The 13,699-nt window shown below is 51.9% G+C and overlaps 1 protein-coding gene across 16 annotated transcripts in view; it reads left to right on the forward strand.

Annotated features, from left to right (window-relative positions):
* The window catches only part of NRXN3 (neurexin 3), a 2,187,333-nt gene that overhangs the window by 254,571 nt on the left and 1,919,063 nt on the right, over positions 1–13,699 (forward strand). The window lies entirely within an intron of this gene.

Below are 13,699 nucleotides of genomic sequence, written 5' to 3' on the forward strand. Positions count from 1 at the left end.
GAGGGGTGCATTGAGGGGTAGGAGATGCAGTGCTCATGTCCTGTGAGGAGTGCATTGAGTGGTAGGGGATGCAGTGCTCATGTCCTGTGAGGGTTGAATGGAGGGTAAGGATGCAGTGCTCATGTCCTGTGAGGGGTGCATTGAGGGGTAGGGGATGCTGTGGTCATGTCCTGTGAGGGGTGAATGGAGGGTGAGGATGCAGTGCTCATGTCCTGTGAGGGGTGCATTGAGGGGTAGGGGATGCAGTGCTCATGTCCTGTGAGGAGTGCATTGAGGGGTAGGCGATGCAGTGTTCATGCTTTGTGAGGGGTGAACAGAGGGTGGGAATGCAGTGCTCATGTCCTGTGAGGGGTGCATTGAGGGTGGGGGATGCAGTGGTCATGTCCTGTGAGGGGCGAATGGAGGGTGAGGATGCAGTGCTCTTGTCCTGTGAGGGGTGCATTGAGGGGTAGGGGATGCTGTGGTCATGTCCTGTGAGGAGTGCATTGAGTGGTAGGGGATGCAGTGCTCATGTCCTGTGAGGAGTGCATTGAGGGGTAGGCGATGCAGTGTTCATGCTTTGTGAGGGGTGAACAGAGGGTGGGAATGCAGTGCTCATGTCCTGTGAGGGGTGCATTGAGGGTGGGGGATGCAGTGCTCATGTCCTGTGAGGGGCACACAGAGGGTGGGGATGCAGTGCTCATGTCCTGTGGGGGGTACATTTAGGGGTAGGGGATGCAGTGCTCATGTCTTGTGGGGGGTGCATTGAGGGGTAGGGGATGCAGTGCTCATGTTCTGTGAGGGGTAGGGGATGCAGTGGTTATGCCCTGTGAGGGGGACACAGAGGGTGGGGATGCAGTGTTCATGCCCTGTGAGAGGCACACAGAGGACGGGGATGCAGTGCTCATGTCCTGTGGGGGGGTGCATTGAGGGGTGGGGGTGCAGTGCTCATGTCTTGTGGGGGGTGCATTGAGGGGTAGGGGATGCAGTGCTCATGTTCTGTGAGGGGTAGGGGATGCAGTGGTTATGCCCTGTGAGAGGCACACAGAGGACGGGGATGCAGTGCTCATGTCCTGTGGTGGGTGCATTGAGGGGTGGGGATGCAGTGCTCATGTCTTGTGAGGGGCACACAGAGGGGTGGGGATGCAGTGCTCATGTCCTGTGGTGGGTGCATTGAGGGGTGGGGATGCAGTGCTCATGTCTTGTGAGGGGCACACAGAGGGGTGGGGATGCAGTGCTCATGTCCTGTGGTGGGTGCATTGAGGGGTGGGGGATGCAGTGCTCATGACTGTGAGGGGTGCATTGAGGGGTAGGGGATGCAGTGGTCATGTCCTGTGAGGGGTGTATTGAGGCATGGGGGATGCAGTGGTTATGTCCTGTGAGGGGCACACAGAGGGGTGGGGATGCAGTGCTCATGTCCTGTGGTGGGTGCATTGAGGGGTGGGGGATGCAGTGCTCATGTCTTGTGGGGGGTGCATTGAGGGGTGGGGGGGGTGCAGTGGTCTTCCCCTGGCAGGGAGTGTGCAGATTGAGGGGGGACTGCTTCTTGTGCACAGGGAGTGTTACACACAGGGCTCATGTGCTGACCTTGATCTCTTTGGAAGTGAGGTGAATCCCTGTTGGAAAGGAAGGCAGGACGGGGCAGTCAGTGACTGTGCTGGTGAGTGCAGCCGCCCCACAGCTCCTCGGTGATGGATGGTCTTGGAGACCGCTGGAAGCAGCAGCTGTAATGTGATGGAGGGGAGGCATTACAGGCAATTACCATCTGAATAAGTTAGCACTGGGTGGAGGTGCGGGCTGGCAAACTGCTTTATTAACCCCCTGAAGTGATGTTCACGGCAGTTTTCAAATGTTTATAGATTGCTCCGTAGTAAGAGCCTGGTGACAAATGGCGGTGTCAGCACAGGGAGCTGCAGGTTCCAGCACTCTCTCTCTCTCTCTCTCTCCCTGTGTTTCTCACATGTATTTTGGATGTGCTTATGTGCATGTGGGCGCCTGCGTGTTTCCCTGCTTAGGGTTGGGTGCCTTCCTTTGGCTGTGTGTGCTGTGCCAAAGATGCCACCCCTGCTTCTGAGGGGATGTACAGGGCGGGAATCTGCGGGGCATCCGTGACCGCAGAGCTGAACAAAACCCGGCTCCAGCTGAGGCGGCGCTGAGGGAGGAGGAAGTGCAGCGTGGCCTTGGGATGTGAAGGGGGGAGCAAAGCCCGGAGAGCACCGGGAAACTGCTCAGCTTCCCCAGCCTGTGCTGCTGGGCCCCAGAGAAATGCAGTCCTGCAGCAGGGGCCGCTCGGCCTGCCTGCCTCACTGGCAGCTTCATTCACAAAAGCAGCACTTGCACTTTAAGCAAACCTGGCAGACGGTCCCTGGAAAGAGGCACTGAAGGAGGGGGGCCAGTCTGAAATCCCGAGGGCCGCACCCTCTTCCGTTGCTTTGGGAAGAAGGACCCTGGAGCCTGACTGGAACATAAGAGGTGCCTTTCAGGGCCAGAGCAAAGGTCCATCGGACCCAGCATCCTGCAGTGGCCAGTCTGGGTCCTCAGGCACACATCCCTTCCCAGTTCTTCCCCCCCCCCCCCCCCCCCCCCCCAGTCTAACTACTTCCTAATTGTAATGGCCGTGTCCTCCAGGAACTTGCACTAACTTCTTTTAACCCTATACTATTTACCTTGACTACATCCTCCAGCAACAAATAACACAAGTCAGCGGTGCAGCGACTGGAAAAAGACGTTCCTAGATTTGTTTTAGACCTGCCACCAATTCGTTTCATGGCGCATCCCTTCGTCCCAGTGAGGGGTGTTCTGCACACTGTATCATGCTTCTCTCTCTTGCACCTCCCAGCCCTGGCTCCCTGAAGTCCAGAATCCAAACTTGGACTGTCTGAAAGGGTCTTATCAGGGTCAGTGCAACCCAGGTGGCAAACTGCAAGGGATTGCAAAATTGCCATCTTCTGCTGCCCCCTTGGTAGCAGTCCCAGGGTTCCTCACTCCTACCTCCTTTTGGTGGCACCCTCCAGCTCCTACTGCCATCTGGGCTGCCACCTCTTCCCAGTCTCTGTGACTCTCTGGCCCTGCTTCCTAGAGGGGGGAGGCAGGGCCACGTTACAGCAGGGCTGGCACAGACTTCCCACTTTCAGGCACCTGTGTGACAGTCAGCTGTATCCTTCAGGAGCTGAGCAGGTGCACTGGCAGCGATGGAGGCCTGGTGGAAGATAGCAGCAGGAAGAGAGGAGGAGGAAGGAGGAATCATCAACACTGATGTTACATAAGAATTTAAGAAGTTCCCATACTGGGTCAGAATGAGGGTCCATCAAGCCCAGCATCCTGTTTCCAACAGTGGCCAGACCAGGCCATAAGAACCTGCCAAGTACCCAAAAACTAAGAAGATCCCATGCTACTGATGCCAGTAATAGCAGAGGCTATTTTCTAAGTAAACTTGATTAATAGCAGGTAATGGACTTCTCCTCCAAGAACTTATCCAAACCTTTTTTGAACCCAGCTACACTAACTGCACTAACCACATCCTCTGGCAACAAATTCCAGAGCTTTATTGTGCGTTGAGTAAAAAAGAACTTTCTCCGATTAGTTTTAAATGTGCCCCATGCTAACTTCATGGAGTGCCCCCTAGTCTTTCTATTATCCGAAAGAGTAAATAACCGAGTCACATCTACCCGTTCTAGATCTCTCATGATTTTAAACACCTCTATCATATCCCCCCTCAGCCGTCTCTTCTCCAAGCTGAACAGCCCTAACCTCTTCAGCCTTTCCTCATAGGGGAGCTGCTCCATCCCCTTTATCATTTTGGTCGCCCTTCTCTGTACCTTCTCCAGTCAGCTATATCTGTTCTGAGATGCGGTGAGCAGAATTGTACACAGGACTCAAGGTGCGTGGTCTCTTCTCATACTGGAGTGACCCAGTATGGTAACTTCTTGTGTTCTTGTGTCCACCATCCTGTCAGAGAAAGCTGTTTTCTCCCTTCAGCTTCCACCCCCTATACTGTACCTCCGCCTTGGGTTTTTGCTCCCTAAGTACGTGGCTCTGCCTTTTGTTAGCATTAAATTGTAGCTGCCAGATCCTAGAGCAGGCCTTGAGTTTTTCCGTGTAAACTTTACTAGGAGATTTAGGCCCAGGGGCGCACAGACGCAGCTCGCGCGTCTGCCATAACTTTAGTCTGTCCCCAGGGTGTGGAGTCCTCTTTGGTGAGGGGGGCAGCTCTCGCTTATGGGCCCAGGCAGTGGCGTGTGCGAGGGTCTCTCTCTCTCTCTCACTCTGGGGCCAGTGCAATAGATGCGCGCAGAAATCGCGCGGCCAGCCCTCTCTCCTGGGCGCGCGATCCCATATTTAAATGAGGGGGTCGTGCTGAAAAGGAAGGGGTTAGGGACAAATCTGCGTCCCTAGCGTCTCCTCGGCAATGGTCGCAGGTTGGGGAAACGGACGCGCAGTCTGCGAGTCTCCATTTCCTCCCACTCCCGGCACAGACCCCTCCGAGATAACACGGCTTGGACCATGACCCTTCTGTGTGTGCATCGCACGCCCATAATCGTTCCTTTCAAAGACTTTTAAAACCAATAAATACTGCTTTATTGGTTCCTTCTTCTTAGTATCGCTACGATCCTATTAGGAGGAATCACAGAAAGCAGGATTTTCTTTTGTTTTTCACTGCACCTTTGAGCGTGGCGAACCTTTATGGCAGTCCCGGACTGGCGAAAAATGCAAGTTCGCATTGGCCGGGTGGAAAATGTATTGGATTGCAGGGAATTAGCTAAGAGCCCCCTCTACGTGAATCTACGTGTGAAGAGCGCTATTCGCTAGGCGGTGATTTGGAGACGCGTTTTGGACGCGCCATTCCCCCGTATTGGGGGGGTTGTCCAGAAAGCCGTAGGGGATGAGACTGAAGGATCCTTAATGTGTACACCCCGGGGATGAGAAGAGACAGGGGAGACTTTCACATCACCCAAAAATCAGATCTTTTCCAACGGAAAGGAAGCTGTAAAACGAGGGGCTGTGATATGAAACTGTAAGGGAAAAGTCTCAGGAGCAACGTCAGGGAATATTTCTTCAGGGAAAGGGTGGTGAGTGCATGGAGGGCCCTCCCGAAAGAGGTGGTGAAGGGCGGGGGACAAACACAGAGGATCCCTGCTGGCTGGAGGATGGACCTGAAGAAACGGGGTCACTTTTCTGTTTACATTGAGGTTCGGGGTGGCAGTTGGTTCGGTTTTGCTACGGGAAGTTCCTTGCGTTGCAGTTGTAATTCAGTTTTACTCGCGGCTTTCTGAGCGCCAGGCCCACGCTGAATACGCTTCACAACAGGCCTAATACCATACGACTTCCAACCGTCTTCTGGCAGGGTTTCCTGCTTGAAACCATGGTAGAGAGGGCAAAGATCATATACAGGTTGTGATATGTTTACCTCAGAAGACTATGAATGTCCTTTTTCAGGTGAAATCTGTTATTATAAACGCATCATTTTTAATTGTGTGTGGTGAGAGCGGAGGAGGAGGGGGCACGGGGCATCTTTGTATTTATACTTTACTCACACTCCATTTACTCTATCTCTTTTTTTTTTTTTTCTATATAATATTTATTACTACATTACTATGTTTAATTGGTTATCTATTCTATTTGTTCCATAATTTATTGTTAGTTCTATTGTTACCTGTTTTATTGTTCAACTGTTCTATGTAAAGCCCACTACTCTTTTTGGGCATTTAAAAGTTGTATGTAAACCGGATTGATTTGTAGTTCCTACAAGAACTTCGGTCTATAAAAATTAAAAATAAAATAAATAAATAAATAAGGTTTCGCCTAGGATGCCCAATATCCTTCCACCAACCTGGAGAGAGTCCACCACCCACACATTCACCCATCTCCCACTTCCCCGGGGGAGGGGGCAAATGCTGGGGAAACGTGGGAGGCAGGTGGTAGGGGGTTCCCGGGAGGCAGGTGGCAGGGTTGCCAGCTTCCTAGAAATATTCTGCCACTCCTCTGGGAGCTCTGACCCCCTGCTTCCCGCCTTCTGAAAGGGCCAGACCCTGAGGGGACCCCCGCTTGGCCCTCTCCATGATTTGACCTGTGCCGCGCCTCGGGAGGGAGGAGGGGGGGTGGGCGCCGTCTCATCCCTCGTCCCAGTAGCAGATTGCCTTGAGTCACCCCCCCCCCCCCCCGGTCGCGTCTGCAGATACAGCCACGCGTCTGAGCCTACCCCCAGCCCATCTATTTCTCAGGAGAAAAGTGCATGTAAAATCCTGACCGAGTCTGAGCTTCCAGTTCCACGCAGATTCAGCAAAGGAGACTAACGCCGTCCCAGGAATTAACAGTCAGAGCGTTCCCACACTGCGGGAGTAGGAGGAGCTGCCTAATCCCCATCTGCCTGCCAGCCTACGGCCTGGGCTGCATCCGCCTGTGCATCCTGGCACAGGCTCAGTCCCTCCTAGCTTTGCACTGACTCGGGAAATGCTTTCATTTCTTTTAACTCTGCTAGCAGGCCAGTGGTGCCTTCAGGGGATCCGTCCGGGCACATCTTAACGGTCACTGGACCTTCTGGCTGTTTATATTACCGCAGCAAGGTCTGATGAGGTTCACTCACGATGGCAGGCGACCTGTGCACTGCAAGATGGAAGGAATAAGCTTGGGAGGAGGAGGAGGTCTGGCCATCACCTGCTTGCATGGCTTGGGTGGGGCCTCCTTACCCTTAGGGTGACCTGCATGGGGCGGCAGGTACAGCCCTGAATGCCTTGATGGGCAGACTGGATGGACCATTTGCTCTGTAGCTATGGTACCTGTTCGTTTCCTGGAGTATCCCCTAGTCCTAGTGCTACTGACAAGGTTAAGTAACCCTTCCCTGCTTACCTGTTCCACCCTCCTCACAGGAGAGCCAGTCCATTTGCCATTCCATGTGCCAGACTGAGTCTAACATGCGGCCCAGCCTCGGTGCCTAATCCAGGTCACGAGTGCTCAGCAGTTTCCCCACAGGGTAGTTCATTGACTTTTCCATATCTTTTTGGACACAATGGTGACTCGGACCAGAGCTGCAAACGGCACTCAGGATGCAGTCGCACTGTTGATTTATTCAGAGACATTGCTCTCTGTTTTATTCTCCATTCCTTTTTCGGATCATTCCTGACATTCGAGTTGCTTTCTTGATTGCTGCCGCCGTGCACGCGGAGCCGAGGATTTCAATGCATGGCCTACAAGGGCGCCGAGCTCCTCTCCCTGGGTGGTGACTCCCAGCACAGGAGCCATCGTGTTCCTTTAAGGAGGATAAACTCTCAAGGAGCTGGTACAGCACTGACGTCTCTTTGCGCAACCAACACGCAGGCTTTACTGAGTAAGTTTGCTTTGAAAACTCTCAGCTAATTGTTGGAGTACGACACGCAAACCACACATAGGGTGAGACTCATGCTTTTACTTTATAAAATCACAAGCCGTTAAGCCCGTCACAACGGGCTACATTACATTTTTGTTTTCGGTCCATTTTCAAAAACAGCACCCTCCTACACTTTTTCTCCCTCATTCCCCCTTCCCCCTCAGTCACTCACCCCCTTCCCACCCCTCAGTCTTACTCACTCTCTGTCTCCCACTGCCTCCTTCCCCTCACTCTCATCTCCCTCCCCTTCCCTCAGTCACTCCCACCTCTCTCCCCTTCCCTCAGTCACTCCCCACCCTGTCTCAATCCCATCTCCCTCAGCCCTCCTCCACTCCCTTTTTCTCTGCTCCACAACTTCTAACCCTTCCACTTACTCACATCCCTGTCTCTCCACCTCTCCCTCATTCTCACTCTTCCCCAACCCCCTACCTCCCTCCCACTCAGTCCCTCCCTCCCTCTCACTCAGTCCCTCCCCCTCCCTCCCTCCCTCCCTCCCTCCCACTCAGTCCCTCCCTCCCTCTCACTCAGTCCCTCCCTCCCTCTCACTCACTCAGTCCCTCCCTCCCTCAGTTCGTCCCTTCCTCCCCCGCTACTGGCCGCCGCTGCCGCCGCTCCTCGTCGTCATTCACCGCCGCTGCCACCCGCCGCCGCTGCCACCGGACTCCGCTGCCCCCCCGACACCGCCGCCACCGCTGCCCCCCGACACCGCCGCCGCCACCGGACGCCGCCACCGCTGCCCCCCCGACACCGCCGCCGCCACCGCCGCCGCTGCCGCTGCCCCCCCGACACCGCCGCCGCCATGTTTTTTTTTTTTTTTGACGCTGGCTAAGACCGACGTCCTTGCCCGCACATGCGCAGTAGAGCTGCGCTCTACTGCGCATGTGCGGGCCGTCGGTCATGGCCCATTTATAAGGTAGATTACAGATTTTGGTATCATCGGTAAAAAGAGAAACCTTTCCCGACAACCCTTCCGTTATGTCGCTCACAAAGATGTTGAAAAGAACCGGTCCCAGGACCAATCCCTGGGGCACAGCGCTAGTAACCCCCCCTCCTCAGAGAAACCTCCATTCACCACCCCCCTTTGTCACCTCCCACTCCGCCAGTTTGTACCCCAGTCACTCACTCTAGGATCCATACCAAGGGCGCACAATTTATTTATAAGTCTTCTGTGCAGAATCGTGCCAAAGGCCTTGCTGAAATCCAAATACACTACAAAGAATACACTACAAAGAAATGGATCAGAATCGTCTGACAAGATTTACCTGTGGTAAAACCAGGCTGCCTGGGATCTTGCAATCCATTGGATCTCAGAAGCTGCGCTCCCCTCTGATTTAGCAGCGATTCCATTAGTTTGCTCCCCACAGAGCTCAGACTAACTGGCCTGCAGTTCCAAGCCTCCTCCTTACTTCTGCTTTTATGAATAGGAACCACATCCTCCCTTCTCCAGTCCTCCGGGACTACTCCAGACTCTAAGGAAGCATTGAAAAGGTCACCAGCGGAGCTGCCAGGACGTCTCTAAGTCCCTTAGTACCCTCGGATGTGTCCCATCTGCCCCATCACCTTATCTACTTTAAGTTTAGTTAGCTCCTCACAAACCTGCTGCTCTGATAATCGATGGAGATTTACCTCACTTCCAGTCTTATTTGTGTTTACTTTATGTGGTCCTGTTCCAGGCCCTTCCACAGTGATCACTGAACAGAAATATTTGTGAAGCAATTTTGCTTTTTCCTCCTCAGCCTCCTCCTCACCTCACAATATCACTTTTGCACTTACAGTACTTCTATCACCACTCATCTAAAAAATGTCTTCACCCCCTGTTTTACCGTATTTGCTGTTTTTTCTTCCATTTGAAGTTTTGCATTCCTGACTACTTTCCCAGCTTCTCCGAGCTTCTCCAGATATTGTCACCTCTATTTCTCTTTCTGAAATCTCTTGTAGTTTATAATGTTAACCTTTTCTCCTTTACCTTTTCATCTACTTCTTCATAAAACTAAAACAGCCTCTTTTTCTTCCTCCCTTTATACATTCCTAATAAAAAGATTAATTGACCTTGTGATATTTCCTTTTAGCTTTTCCCACTAACCTTTCTACTTCTCCTAGATACCCCATGCAGCTATTGACTCCTTATGATACTCTCCCATTTTGAGAAAGTTAATTTTACGGAAGTCTGGGTCTCTGGCCTTAGAATGAACCTGCATCTTAACATTGAACCAAACCATCCAGTGGTAAGGCCTGACTTACCTTTCCTAAATCCGGTGCAGGAGACAATATCCTCTCCTGTGTCTAATGCAGATCTCTGGGAGTTCCTGCAGGATCTCAAAGCACAGGAGACAATGTCCTCCCCTGTATCTAATGCAGATCTCTGGGAGTTCCTGCAGGATCTCACAGCGCAGGAGACAATGTCCTCCCCTGTATCTAATGCAGATCTCTGGGAGTTCCTGCAGGATCTCACAGCGCAGGACACAATGTCCTCCCCTGTATCTAATGCAGATCTCTGGAGGTTCCTGCAGGATCTCAAAGCACAGGAGACAATGTCTTCCCCGGTATCTAATGCAGATCTCTGGGGGTTCCTGCAGGATCTCACAGCACAGGAGACAATGTCCTCCCCTATATCTAATGCAGATCTCTGGGAGTTCCTGCAGGATCTCACAGCGCAGGAGACAATGTCCTCCCCTGTATCTAATGCAGATCTCTGGGGGTTCCTGCAGGATCTCACAGTGCAGGACACAATGTCCTCCCCTGTATCTAATGCAGATCTCTGGGGGTTCCTGCAGGATCTCACAGCACAGGAGACAATGTCCTCCCCTGTATCTAATGCAGATCTCTGGGGGTTCCTGCAGGATCTCACAGCACAGGAGACAATGTCCTCCCCTGTATCTAATGCAGATCTCTGGGAGTTCCTGCACGATCTCACAGCGCAGGAGACAATGTCCTCCCCTGTACCTAATGCAGATCTCTGGGAGTTCCTGCAGGATCTCACAGCACAGGAGACAATGTCCTCCCCTGTATCTAATGCAGATCTCTGGGAGTTCCTGCAGGATCTCATAGCACAGGAGACAATGTCCTCCCCTGTATCTAATGCAGATCTCTGGGAGTTCCTGCAGGATCTCACAGCGCAGGAGACAATGTCCTCCCCTGAATCTAATGCAGATCTCTGGGAGTTCCTGCAGGATCTCACAGCGCAGGAGACAATGTCCTCCCCTGTATCTAATGCAGATCTCTGGGAGTTCCTGCAGGATCTCACAGCACAGGAGACAATGTCCTCCCCTGTACCTAATGCAGATCTCTGGGAGTTCCTGCAGGATCTCACAGCACAGGAGACAATGTCCTCCCCTGTATCTAATGCAGATCTCTGGGAGTTCCTGCAGGACCTCACAGCACAGGAGACAGTGTCCTCCCCTGTATCTAATGCAGATCTCTGGGAGTTCCTGCAGGATCTCACAGCACAGGAGACAATGTCCTCCCCTGTACGTAATGCAGATCTCTGGGAGTTCCTGCAGGATCTCACAGTGCAGGAGATAATGTCCTCCACTGTATCTAATGCAGATCTCTGGGGGTTCCTGTAGGATCTCACAACGCAGGAGACAATGTCCTCCCCTGTATCTAATGCAGATCTCTAGGAGTTCCTGCAGGATCTCACAGCGCAGGAAACAATGTCCTCCCCTGTACCTAATGCAGATCTCTGGGAGTCCCTGCAGGATCTCACAGTGCAGGAGACAACATCCTCCCCTGTATCTAATGCAGATCTCTGGGGCTTCCTGCAGGATCTCACAGTGCAGGAGACAATGTCCTCCCCTGTATCTAATGCAGATCTCTGGGAGTTCCTGCAGGATCTCACAGCACAGGAGACAATATCCTCCCCTGTATCTAATGCAGATCTCTGGGGGTTCCTGCAGGATCTCACAGCACAGGAGACAATGTCCTCCCCTGTATCTAATGCAGATCTCTGGGGGTTCCTGCAGGATCTCACAGCGGAGGAGACAATGTCCTCCCTGTATCTAATGCAGATCTCTGGGGTTCCTGCAGGACCTCACAGCGCAGTAGACAATGTCCTCCCCTGTATCTAATGCAGATCTCTGGGAGTTCCTGCAGGACCTCACAGCGCAGTAGACAATGTCCTCCCCTGTATCTAATGCAGATCTCTGGGAGTTCCTGCAGGATCTCACAGCACAGGAGACAATGTCCTCCCCTGTATCTAATGCAGATCCATGGGAGTTCCTGCAGGATCTCACAGCGCAGGAGACAATGTCCTCCCCTGTATCTAATGCAGATCTCTGGGAGTTCCTGCAGGACCTCACAGCACAGAAGATAATGTCTTCCCTGTATCTAAAAGGAAGGCGATCTATAAAAGCCATCAGGTTGGAATCTAAGAGTGCATGAGATAATATTCATCATTATAGGCAATGAAGATATTCTTATAATCTAAACATTTTTCTGCGATTCACTACCAGTAGTTGATGTGCTTCAAGAATGCAGGAAGGGCAATGCTTATTATCTCAGAAGTACTAAAGAACAAAATAATTACACATATGCAGAGAGATTAACAGATGGGAAAGCATCTAGAACAGGAAAATATTACTTTGGAGCTGTTTTTGTTACATCATAAACCACTCAATTAAATGTCAACATATCCCACAGTTTGATATTTCTTCCAAAATATTTGAATGTTGCTATTTTTGTACATCACTGAAAAGATCTTATTTCTTTGCCCTGTCTAAAAATCATAGGCATCTCTTATGTCCCCTAACACCATGCTGGACACTGGGTCAGTGCTGGCTCAGAGGGGAGAGTGTCCCTAACACCATGCTGGGACACTGGGTCAGTACTGGTTCAGAGGGGAGAGTGTCCCTAACACCATGCTGGGACACTGGGTCAGTGCTGGCTCAGAGGGGAGAGTGTCCCCTAACACCATGCTGGGACACTGGGTCAGTACTGGTTCAGAGGGGAGAGTGACCCTTAACACCATGCTGGGACACTGGGTCAGTACTGGTTCAGAGGGGAGAGTGTCCCTAACACCATGCTGGGACACTGGGTCAGTACTGGTTCAGAGGGGAGAGTGACCCTTAACACCATGCTGGGACACTGGGTCAGTACTGGTTCAGAGGGGAGAGTGTCCCTAACACCATGCTGGGACACTGGGTCAGTGCTGGTTCAGAGGGGAGAGTGACCCTTAACACCATGCTGGACACTGGGTCAGTACTGGTTCAGAGGGGAGAGTGTCCCTAACATCATGCTGGACACTGGGTCAGTACTGGTTCAGAGGGGAGAGTGACCCTTAACACCATGCAGGGACACTGGGTCAGTACTGGTTCAGAGGGGAGAGTGACCCTTAACACCATGCTGGGACACTGGGTCAGTACTGGTTCAGAGGGGAGCGTGTCCCTAACACCATGCAGGGACACTGGGTCAGTACTGGTTCAGAGGGGAGAGTGACCCTTAACACCATGCTGGGACACTGGGTCAGTACTGGTTCAGAGGGGAGAGTGACCCTTAACACCATGCAGGGACACTGGGTCAGTACTGGTTCAGAGGGGAGAGTGACCCTTAACACCATGCTGGGACACTGGGTCAGTACTGGTTCAGAGGGGAGAGTGTCCCTAACACCATGCAGGGACACTGGGTCAGTACTGGTTCAGAGGGGAGAGTGACCCTTAACACCATGCTGGGACACTGGGTCAGTACTGGTTCAGAGGAGAGAGTGACCCTTAACACCATGCAGGGACACTGGGTCAGTACTGGTTCAGAGGGGAGAATGTCCCTAACACCTTGCTGACTTAGAAGTGAGTAATTTCTGGCTGAGAGGAGAATGTGCTCTCCATTAACACAAGAACATAAGAACATGCCATACTGGATCAGATCAAGGGTCCATCAAGCCCAGCATTCTGTTTCCAACAGTGGCCAATCCAGGCCATAAGAACCTGGCAAGTACCCAAAAAGTAATATTACTGTTGCTAATGATAGCAGTGGCTATTTCTAAGTCAACTTAATTAATAGCAGGTAATGGACTTCTCCAAGAACTTCTCCAGTCCTTTTTTAAACACAGCTACACTAACTGCCCTAACCACATCCCCTGGCAACAAATTCCAGAGTTTAATTGTGAGTTGAGTGAAAAAGAACTTCTCCAATTTGTTTTAAATGTGCCACATGCTAACTTCATGGAGTGCCCCCTAGTCTTTCTATTATCCGAAAGCGTAAATAATCAATTCACATTTACCCGTTCTAGACTTCTCATGATTTTAAACACCTCTATCATATCCCCCCCTCAGCCGTCTCTTCTCCAAGCTGAAAAGTCCTAACATCTTTAGTCTTTCCTCATAGGGGAGCTGTTCCATTCCCTTTATCATTTTGGTCGCCCTT

This window comes from Rhinatrema bivittatum, chromosome 4 (genome assembly GCF_901001135.1).
Source record: "Rhinatrema bivittatum chromosome 4, aRhiBiv1.1, whole genome shotgun sequence".
Taxonomy (NCBI): domain Eukaryota; kingdom Metazoa; phylum Chordata; class Amphibia; order Gymnophiona; family Rhinatrematidae; genus Rhinatrema; species Rhinatrema bivittatum.